Raw genomic sequence first — 12,250 nt, 5'->3', positions numbered from 1 at the left:
TATCTTTACCGTAAAATTAAAACCGTACTTTTTGCGGTAATATTTATTTAGTTACTGCGTTTTGTTGTTCTTACCGTATATATTGCAGTAAAAATTATTTTAGATAAGAATTTTTGTTCCGTAAAATTTCACAGTTAGCACGGATTTTACGGAAAAAGTACCGGCCAGTACTTTTTGAGTACTTTACAATGAGTGCCAGTACTTTTCACAGTATTTTTTATCTGGAATTTATTACAGTGTACTATAACCAATTGTACTTAACGATCCACTGTAACGTCATCATAATGCTTTTCTTAAAGTTTCTCTTCCCCCTAAAAGCTATTGTGCCCCATTTGCAGCAGCATGGAGAAAAAAAATTATATAGTAGTTTGAATAGTTGATACTCTGTGGTTTACAATTTAGTGTATGCTATATTTTTGTTTACTTCACAATTATTAACGTAAAATGATCAAATAATACTTCACTCTTATTTATTTAAAGTTTGTTTTCCTTCATTTCAATTTAATTTAGTGCATCAAGACTAAATTGTTTAACTAAACTAATTGTTAAATCAAGATTTAATTGCTGTTATTGTTAATTTTTATATGTTGCGTATTTATTTAAATAATAAAACGTAACATCAGACATGGAAATGATGAGTCTTGAGAATAAGCGCCTATTTTTGGGGCTCGAAACATGTCGACTTTTACTATCGTCTTCATAATTTTATTTTAATCAAATGAAAATTTATAACATCAAGTAAGACTCATCTTAGTCATTTAAGTCATTTTATTTAAGATCAAATTAATTTCCATATATTTACACAAATACTCTACTCAGACGTTTAAAGAAAATTGAGTTAGCACTTTGAGTTAAAATATCTCTGTCTATCACCTCTGCTATCATTCTTTTGAAAATGAAAAAATATCTCCTTTTTATATCTTCTTTGTTCTTTCAATTTAGAACAAAGATGTAAAATAAAGAAACGGATTCTTTTTATTCTAAGCATTTTTCAGCTTAGAGAAAATCGAAAGCTATAAAAAGGATAAACTTTTATCACACTTTGTACTCGATGATGCATAAAATAGATTCTAGAAATGATAAAAATGTCAAAAACAGGTGGTAAGAAAATATTATGAAATATTCTTTGAGAATGGAATTCCTGCCATATTCTTAAAAGGATATATTTAAAAAATCATTTCTTACATTACGAGCATGGCTGGTATTAAGAAACAATTTTTGAAACTTGGTAAAAACACGAACTTTAACTATATTGGATACCATAAAATCTCATGAAATGTTTATGGCTGAGAGATTATTTAGCGATAGCGTGAGAAGTTAACTCCTAATATAAATTTCTAATTTTAAAAAAGAAATATTCGGTTTTCATTATTTTAAATAAAGGGATATAGTTTCACAGAAAATTAATTTTAAAAGTAAATAAAACTTATTAACATGTAATAATTTAAAAACTGTAATTAAATAAGTTTATCTTAACATGCTGCGTAGTAAAAGTAATAAGGGCATGCATGCTGTGTCATTTTATATTGGATTTTGTAACTGGATTTGAAAAGCTGACCCAATTCTGGATTTACTACACACATCATTCAACTCCGTAGTCTTGCAATTTTAAACCCAACTCAAAAGACAAGGGAACTCCTATATCAACATTGGGACAGACTAGCCCTCATGGAGGACTTTTTGATGGAACATAGCTGCATTTGCGTTACAATTGAGAGGGAAAGCTCCCACGGTTTACCTGACGGCAAGGGGATCTAACCCACGATCCATCTACCACTAAGGACTTTAAGTCAGCTCTGTTGCTCGTGCAAACCGAGAGCAGAAGTCATGTCTACCAGACGCCACTATGATTCTAATTTGGTTCTCCTCATTGGGAGGCAAACGCTCTATCCCCTGAGCCATCGTGACTATCGTGGTGTATCATTGTGATAATTTAATATTTCAATAATTAAGGAAAAAAAATCAAGTGAATCACTGCTGGATTATAAATTATAACTTCATATAAGCACTCTCTAAAGCACATTGACTTTATATTTTTAGACACAATCATGACAAGAAGTATCTAAATTATTTAAGGAATAATACGAAAAAAATATCGATAGATAAATCTTCAGTTTGAATTTGACAAAATAATAATCGACTTAAACTTTATATTTTATCTTACATACAAACTTATATTACTTTACATTTTATCTTTATTACTTTATATTCTATCTTCAAAAATATTTTGTCAATAATTTTTTTTCAACAACCAATGTATTTTCCTACCCGAATCTTGTTTGTTCCAACAGTTGCTTAAAGCATATCGATTATTATAAAATGAATGTGAGTGTGAATAGTATCAATGTTGAGTGTGAGCAGTATCATTAATCCTTTGCTTGCGGCTGGTGCAATATATGTACCAGTCGAAAAAAACTCATCTAATTGAGGCACTGGTTCAAAATTTTTACCACTGGTTATCTTACCCCTATATTCAATGGCCGCCATCAAATCAGTTTGTAACTGGGCCGTCGTGCTGAAAAAATGTCTGCATGCTTGCTTTCGAATTGAGGAGAATTTATTTCATTTCTTTTGTAGTACAAGTTATATTTCATTTGATATATTTTCAGAATCTTTATTTTTGCGAATCTTTTGACGCAAATTTGACTCTAGTTTGATACTTTTCGATTAAATATCTTGACAGTTATGTTTATGTTTACGTTTTTGTTAATTTTTTATTTCCGTTTTAGTTAATTTTTTGCTCATGTCTTAGATTAATATTTTGCTTGCGTACCTTTTCATTAAATTTGCTGTTTTCGTTTGGTATTTACATTTAGCCTTTTATTATTTTTTTTATATTGAAGGAATAATTTTTCATATTTCAAGATGCCAAATGGCGCCTACTATGAAACCACTCACTTAAGCAGAAATCGATAATTATTAATTTCTTGTTCGAGAATTTAATCGTTATCTGACCATTATCGTATCATCTGTTGTTAATATATTCTGTAGTATACGAAAGTGCGCATTTAAAAAAAATTAAAAATCCTAATCTGAAAAAGAAATCAAATCCTGGCTATGGCTATAACGTTGGTAAAAAAATTATTATCTTTGTTTGATTGACAAAAAAATTAAACTTGCTGACATATCAGTTTATTTTTTCATAGAAATAGATTATACTATGAGCAAAAATTGTGTTTTGTGATCTAAAAATTTATTAATAATTTGTTTTGGAAATATGAAATTTTGCATTATTCTTTTTGCATATATTTTTAACATTGGTTTCAAATATAAAAAGAATTTTCTCTCTCTCTGTCAGGTGAAGATTAGTGTTGTTAACACGATTTGTTCGGTGCTTAACGTTAAATGTTGTTAGCAAAATTACGAGGTTAAAAACTGTCTTAGTATAATCATAATTATCTTAATATTTTTAAAATTTCAAAGGAAGAATCGTAAATGAAAAACTTGCAATTTTGTGGTTTCAATTCGAAAGAGGAGGCTAATTATAAATTAGAGACAGTTCTAAAATTTATAAATAATCACCATGCATGACTTTAAAGTTTAAAAAAAAGTTATGAAGGCATAGCTTACATAATACAAATTCAGTTGAGTATTTCAATTGTATTAATATTAAAAATCACGCACAAAGAGATTAAATTACACAATAGGAACAGAATATTGTACATTTTTTCCCCATGAACAATATGCAGTTTGAAAAGGCTCAAGAAAAGATGTAAGTAAACGTTTCTAACTCTCATCCAAGTGTACACAAAAAAGATGGCAGCATATGTAAATTTTTTCTTTGGAAATTATATGGAACCAGCTTTTAAAACTGAAAAAAATTTTAAAAAAAAGAAACATCTATATTATTTATTTATTCTAACAAAATATTACGAGTGCTGAAAAAAAACTAAAATGTTTATGAAAAGATGAGAGAACATCTGAGGGAATGTTTTGAATGGGTGACCTTGAAGTAGTCTCAATGATGCAATCTCCCCTTATCGAAATTTCAAATATGATAAACTACTGAGCTGCTTTCAGAAAAGTATCTTTTCCTCCTCCGACTGCCAAGTTCTTTGATTCCGCCTCCAACGGCCAAGTTCTTTGAGATAAATTTTTCCTTCAAATTTCGATGACATCTTTAGATTGATTATTTTGCAGCTTGTCACAATGTAACTTACTTTGCTCAAAATAAGTTATTATACCGTCTCCAAAAGAAATAAAAATGATATCGAAATCATTTCAGTCTCATATACATATAAAGTAGGAACTCCCCTAGCCATTCGTCTGGTCCCGGGAGGGTGACTATGGTAGAGAGGCATAACTATTTCAAGTAGGAGTGTGGGGTCACTGTTTAGGACAGGTTTTGACTGGGGTTGGTGACGGAAAGGAAATTTTTTTCTTCGGTCTATTGTGTCAGCCCTAGAGTGAAGATAAGCTACCCACCCTAAAATGCGCTATTCTTATTACCATAGCAGCAGACAGATTCAGACTTTGTAACGGGGAGAGTTCTTACCACAGACAAACTAAAAAGTGCCATTTCCTGCATTTTGTTGTGTTTTCTGCCAGAATGTATACTTTTAATCACAATATATTTTGGGTTCTGTCATTTTCAAAATTCTTAACAATAGTTAGTTCAATACAGTTTAAGAAAGGCAGCACCATGGCCAACAGAAATGCATGCTTTACACTTATTATGCCAAAAAAGCTTACATGGATTTATTTGATAATAATTGGAGACTTTAAAATTTTCATTTTGCTACACATGTTAAAGTTTTGAATAACTTTAGCTCAACGGACACTTTCATTTTTACAAAATCGCTCCTGCTTCCTACAAAAAATGAAAATAAATAAATAAAAATAAATGAACAAAAAAGAAATTAAAAACATGCTTCCTTTTGTTTTATAAAAAAAATTTAAAAAATATTGAAAAAAAACTAAGAAGCTTGAAGTTTAGTTGATAAATAATATTATTTTGTTGTATTTAATAACATATAACATTAAATAATATTTTAAAGCAAACTTCAAAATTGAAATGGGATATTTACTCTGTCGATATGAGGCAATCTTGGTATTTTTGGAAAAATTGACATCCATCCTTTCACTTGAAATTAAATTCAAAGGTCTCACATATTCCAAAAATTTATAATAAAAAAAATAATTAAGTGTCTGCCAGATGTCTCCTGAAATTAAAATTTTCTCTAAAACAATATTTATGCAAACAAAACATAGATCTGCTTAGTAACAAAAAAATAGAGCATGGAAAGTAAAATTGTGGGATACGCAGCAATTTACGACCCAACAATTATGAAATTTGCATTAAAAGCGATAATATATAGCTTCCTATGCGTTAGATTTCAAAGATCTAAAGCAAAATAAAAGTTTTTAAAAAATAATCTGTACATTTATTAAAGGCAATCATTGTAATTTTGATACATCCATCGCTTCAATTGATTTTAAACTAAAAGGCCAGACAGTGGCAAAAATTTATAAAAAGATAATAAAGTGGAGACCAGATGATCACTAAAAATTTTTTCTATAACGCTGTCGATGCAAGCAAAGCGTAGACATACATAGTAGCAAAAAATGAGAGCAGAAAAAAAATCGAGGGCTAAGAAGCGTTTTACATCTAGTTAGTTTGCATTAGAAGCAATTTTAGCTCTTCCCTTGATTTAGATTCTGATCGTCTAGGACAAAATAAATGCTTTAAAAAAATAATCTGTACTTATATTAATGGCCATTTGAATATTTTTAGAAACTTTTGACACCCATCCTTTCACTTGATTTTAATATCAATGTCTCACAGATTCCAAAAACTTATAAAAAAAAATAATAAATTGTCCACCAGATGACCCCCAGAAATTTTCTATATAGCAATATTTATGTAAGCAAAACGAACTGCATTATAATAAAAAATGAGAGCAGAGAAAGTAGAACAAAGAGCTAAGAAGTACTTTATAACCCAACGCTTATAATATTTGTATTAAAAACGATTTTAGTGCTTCCTCTTTTTTAAATTTTGATCTAGGCCAAAATAAAAGTTTTTTAAAAAATAAGCTATCCATATATTAAAAAAAATCTTTTTATTTTAAGACACTTTTTCATCCATCCTCGCCTTTGGTACTAATCTGAAAGATTTCATACTTTCCAAAAATTTATAAAAATATAATGTCCCAAATACAAATCTCTTTGATATTAATCTCAAGCATTTCATACTTTCCACAAAAATTTATAAAAGTATAATGTCCCATCAAATGTCTCAAAATGAGTTTTTCTATAACAATACTTATGCGAATAAAACATTTACCTCTATTAACAAAAAATAAGAGCAGAGAAAGTAAAAAAGAGGGCTAAGCAGCATTTTGAAACAGGTCAGTTATAATATTTGCATCAGAAGTGATTTTAGAGCTTCCTGTGTTTTAGATTTTGATCATCAAGGGCAAAAGAAATGTTTTTTTTAAAAATCATCAACACAATTATTAAAGGCAATCTTGGTATTTGTGACAAATTTGACATACATTCTTTCATTTGATACTAACTTCAAACGTGTCACACATTCCAAAAGAATTATAAAAAAGTAATTAAGTGTCTGCCAGAAGAAAATTAAAAATTTTCTCTATAACAATATTTATGCAAACTAAACATATACCTGCGTAATAACAAATATTGAGGGCAGAGAAAGTGAAATAGGGGTTAAGCAGCATTTTAAATCCATCAATTATGATATTTGCATTAAAAGCTTTTATATAGCTTCGTATGTGTTAGATTTTGATTGTCTAGAACAAAATTAAAGTTTTAAATAATAAACTATACACTTATTTAAATGATATAATGTCATTTTAGGATAATTTAACACCTATCTTTTCCCTTGATGCTAACCTAAAAGGTCTGACTCATTCCAAAAGTGTATTAAAAAAACAACAAAATGTCTGCCAAATGACCCTAAAAATGTTCACTATAATAATATTCATGCAAACCTGTGAAATGAAAAAAAAAATGAAAGCGGAGAAAAAAAAACTAAAGAGCTAAGCAGCATTTTACAAAACATCAGTTATAATATTATATGCATTAGAAGCGCTTTCTGTGTTTTAGATTTTGATGATATATGACAAAATAATACTTTAAAAAAACTTCAATACATATAAAGACAATCTTGGTACTTTCGGAAACTTTGACATCCATCCTTTCATTTGATAATAATCTCAAAGATTTCACACATTCATTTATAAAAGTGCCCACCAGATGAACTCTAGAAATTTTCCATCTAACAATATTTATGCAAACAAAACTTAGACCTGCATAGTAACAAATCAGTGAGCAGAGAAAATAATAAAGGTCTAAGCAACATTTTACATTCCATCTTTTATAATATATGCATTCGAAGCGATTTTGGCGGTTCCTGTGTTTTAGATTTTGATGATCTAGGACAAATATTTTTTTTTTAATAATCTATACATATATTAAACCAATATTAGGCAACGCAAACTTTTCTGTGCTCATTAATCGTTGCGTGTAACGAGTGTATCAAATGCCAATACAAGATTGATTCTATTGTTAATTTAGTTTAGATATTATGAATAAAATTTAAATATTTTAAGAGAAAAGTAAATAAGCTTAGGGAAGGAATAACTTTTTAAAATCTTAATTTTGGTTTGCGGAAAAGTTTTAATGCTGATGCTTAATATCCGTCAGTTGAAACTGGTCATTTAAAATCTATGGTATTATTTGTTATCAAGCTTAACATAAATTAAAATCAATTTGTTTTAGATTAAATTAGTGAGATCGCGAAATCNTCATTAAAAATCTATGGTATTATTTGTTATCAATTTTAATATAAATTAAAATCAATTTGTTTCAGATTAAATTAGTGAAATCGCAAGATCAATATATATATATATATAGATATAATGAATTTTTAAGATATGACAATGAATAAAAAAAACAATCTAAATTGATGAAAAATGTTCTTTTCTTTCCTTTACTGCCACTCTTCTATCTGGTTATTTATTTTGGCCGTAAAAATAGGAGAATTAAAGTCTCACTCCATCTAACGCAATTATCGTTAAAAGAATGTCAAATAAAAACCTAGAAATAAAGTTTTCTTTATCATTCAACGACTATTTTTACTATCTAAAATACCTTAATTTGGAACTTGTGAAAATTTTATAGTTATTTTATTTTCTCTTATATTCAATTGTGTACTTGCAACTAATCACTTGTTAGCGTCGAATCAACACATGACGTGTTAACGTTAAAGCTTCAAGATGATGCTACACCACCGACTTTTCGATGCAAATTCTATTTCACTTTCATAACAAATTTTACTTAAATAATTTAAAATGTATCGAATGGAAACAGTGAGTTCAGACAAACCCAGAATAAGCCACGAAGCTTCTATTGCTAAAAAAGATTGAAAATATCGAAATGCAAACAGACTATTGGAGAACTTCTGTGGTAAGCCTATTCCTAATCTTGCGTAATCCTCATTACTCAATCCTAAGTAATCTTTGCATAATTTATTTTAGTTATGATATTTTCTCTTCAGCATTTGAAACTTCATGGCCTTCTCTAGGTTTGCCTGAACTCCACTTTTTAGCACTATAATTCTCAAATTACATGTGGGGGAAAGAGGAGTTGGGATGAAAAGTTTTTCATCCGATTTTATTAAAGACATGCAAGTGACCTTGGGCGAACTTGATTGATTGACCTACGCGTGACATCGCTTCTAGGTACACAATTGGAGGATCGTAAAGAACCATTTCCATGGATATCAGTTGCAGAAAAATAATTTAAATCTTAATTTGTTCCAGTAAATCTGTTCAAAGTAGTAAGATAAGTTTCTCATTTGAGCGAAGAATTTAAAGATATTTTTTCTAAATCTAGCTTTTGTGAACTATTTTCAACTTCTTGGAAGTAAATAAATGTACACTGTGCCAAAAATCTTGTGATCTAATTATCAGGTTTTAGCATATCATCTTAATGATTCGAGGAGGTGATGTCAAATATGCTAATTATTTAATGCCGACGATATTTTAAGTTGCGAAATCAGGCACAAAAACGCACTTTCTCTGAATAAACATACCATATTTTGGCGGATTCAGATTTATACCCCCAAAATATAGCAGGTAGCCGCAATCTGGGAAAAATGGTCACAATAGCTTGGTCGTCAAGAGAATGGTCTGAAGTTTGGACCCGTTAATGTTAATTTTAGTTTTCGCTTATTTTGCTTAATCTCGAGAACTTTTTAAGCAAACTGAAAAATGTTTGCCTACAATTATAAAATTTGCTTATTCAACGATAATTTCATGAAAAAATAAATTTCAGTTGATATTATTATTTTTTAACATTTTATTTAATAATATTTTGAAATGTAAGGTACATAATATCCTGAGAAATGCAATTTTAAATATACGTCTTTTTCAAAATACGCTTTCTCAGGAGCTATTCAACCAATTTCTTACAAATGTTGTACTTTGTCATAAAAAATTAGATACTTTAATTTGATTTAATTAATTGTATAACTTAATATTCAAATTTTTTCGGCAATTTTTAAATAAAATAATGACAAATAATAAATATTTAATTACATTTATTTTATTGCATGGAGTTATCTTTGAATAAACAAATTCTATAATTGTGTGTAAAAAAATTTCAATTTGCTTAAAAAGTTCCCGAGATATTGTGAAATGCACAAATTTTGGCCCACTATCCTGTCCAAACTATTTGGACCATATTTTCCGGATTGCAGCTAGCTTCTATATTTTGGCTGTTAAAAATCCGAATCTGTCGTAAAAAAAGGTATGTTTATTGCCAGAAAGTACGTTTTTGTGTCTAGCTTAGTAACTTGAAACATCGTCTGAACTAATTATTAGCATATTTGAGGTCACTCCCTTAAACCATTCAGATGGAGTCCTACAACGTGAAGATCCGATCATTAGATCAAAAATCATTCAAAGTAATCTTTTTTTTCCCACTGTACATTATGAAGACAATTACAAAACAGGAGGAAAATTATATCGCAACATTTGAGAGAAAGATTTTGCAGAGTATACTTGGTGGTGTAAATGAAAACAATAACTGGAGAAGGAGATTTAACTTTGAACTGTACAAGATTTTTAAACAACCTGATATTATTAAATACGTAAAAATAAATAGAAGGAATTGGATTGCCCACGTGATTCGAATAACAATACAATAAAAAAGATACTGCTTTTTAAACCCACTGGAGCAAAAAAGCGGGGAAGACCTCGTTTGAGATGGGCTGACTCAGTGGAGTCTGATTTTTTCGCAATCTATGAAGAGAATAGGAGATCAAAGGTGAATCAGACGTCGTCATGGAGAAATCTTCAGAGGAAGGCATTGACTCACATTGGGCTGTATGGCAAACTATGATGATGATGATGATGACTAGAGCCCGGATTTTGATGACCTAAAAAATCTCAATTAATGCCCTTAAAAAGTGCAAAAAATGCCCTTAAAAATGTGAAAAAGTGCCTTAAAAAAGTAAAAATATTGAATTGAAATAATGTTTTGCTGTTTTAAATTATTATGAGTCATTTAAAAAATATAAAGCAATGCAATACTTGTTCTACGTTCATTAAAGTTTGAAAAATATGTTTTATATCCTAAAATAACAAAAAAAGGAAAATATATTGACACCAAAATATTTTTATTTTGTATGGAAACTTTAATGGATATAACAACTTCCATCTCATAATATTACAAAATATCAGAATTACATTGGATTATTAAATGTTTTTTGATAATTTGAAATGTAAACGAGCGTACTTGTCTGAAAGTAAATTTTCTTTCCTGCAGAAGCTTCTTTCAACGTCTACTGATGTTATAGGTGCGTACTTCAAAAAGACGGTCTCACTTAGTGACAATTCTTCTTCAATTTGAAAAGATTTTGCTTCACCTGTTAATATCCTATAGATTTTCTTCATTGTTTGGTAGTCAGTGTAATAATGAAAATTGATAAAAAATAAAAAAAATTGGAAAAAATTAACAAAAAACTTTAAAAAATGCATTACAATGCAAAATACGCCCCCAAATTTAAGGAAAAATGCCCTATAAATCTAAAAAAAATGCTCGAAAGGACAAAAAATGTCCAAAAATGCAAAAAATGCAAAAAAATGCAAATGTCATCAAAATCCGGGCCTTAATGATGACATTATGAAGAAATGAATAAAATTTGGGAGAAATAATTAAATGCCCTAGCTTTTATTTCCCTTTTTTTATTTCACTAAGCAATTTTAGAATTCTGATAGCCCTAGTAAGTACTAAATAAATACCTAGTAAATTAGTTGCTTATTTATTTTATCTTTAACATTAATTTCGATTTCCTTAATGAATATTGTAAAACAATAAGATCGAAAGGGATCACAAATTCTATAATATTTTCTTAGAAGTTTGTTTTTTAATGAATGTTTTAACAGGCTAAACTATTTACATCGAACTATAGATTTAACATAGATGATACAAAAGTTCTGAGTATCAACTTTTTATCATTAAAAACTACTGTAATACTTCGTAGAAAATACTTTCCTAACTCAGAAATTTTTAATAAAATTTATATGAAATTTTTAAATTTATAATAATAATAAATAAACTTATATTATAGAAAGACTTCTAACAGGGTGACTTATAATATCTAAAGTCATATATTTGAAACAATTTACATAAAAAGCTCTCCCGATAAGAAAGAAGTGAACCCTAGAAAATCGAAAAACGTGTCATTTAGGTTTAGGCCAGAGATAATACAGTTTGCTTTTTTTATTACAAATATTTTTCTAATTTTTTTACAAATATTTTTTTGAGTTTTTCCTCAAAATTTTTTGATCAGTTTTTGGCAAAACCATATGCTGAAGATAAATTTCATGATTTTCAAAATATTTTCTCTTCTTACAAAAAAGAAAATAAAAATAAAAAATATAAATTTAAATATAAAAAAATTTTTAGCAGTTGAGAAAAATATTATTTGTTTCAATTTCAGTCCAACGCATTTTTATAACCAGTCCTTCATAATTTCTACATTACAAGACATCCTTTTTCCGATTTACGATTATCTATATGAAAATTAAATACCATTATGTTGCCGGCCGTTTTTGACAAAATGTTACCTCATTTTTATTTCATTAGACAAAAAAGAATGATTGCAGTTTAGTTGAAGAGTTTTATTCTTTTTTATGGTAGAAATAAACCGATGCTTTTCATTGCAGATGTTCTGCAGTATAAAAGCAAGAAATACTATAGATATAATGAATTTTTA

Source organism: Parasteatoda tepidariorum, chromosome 1, assembly GCF_043381705.1.
Source record: "Parasteatoda tepidariorum isolate YZ-2023 chromosome 1, CAS_Ptep_4.0, whole genome shotgun sequence".
NCBI lineage: Eukaryota > Metazoa > Arthropoda > Arachnida > Araneae > Theridiidae > Parasteatoda > Parasteatoda tepidariorum.
This window is presented reverse-complemented; position numbering follows the sequence as displayed.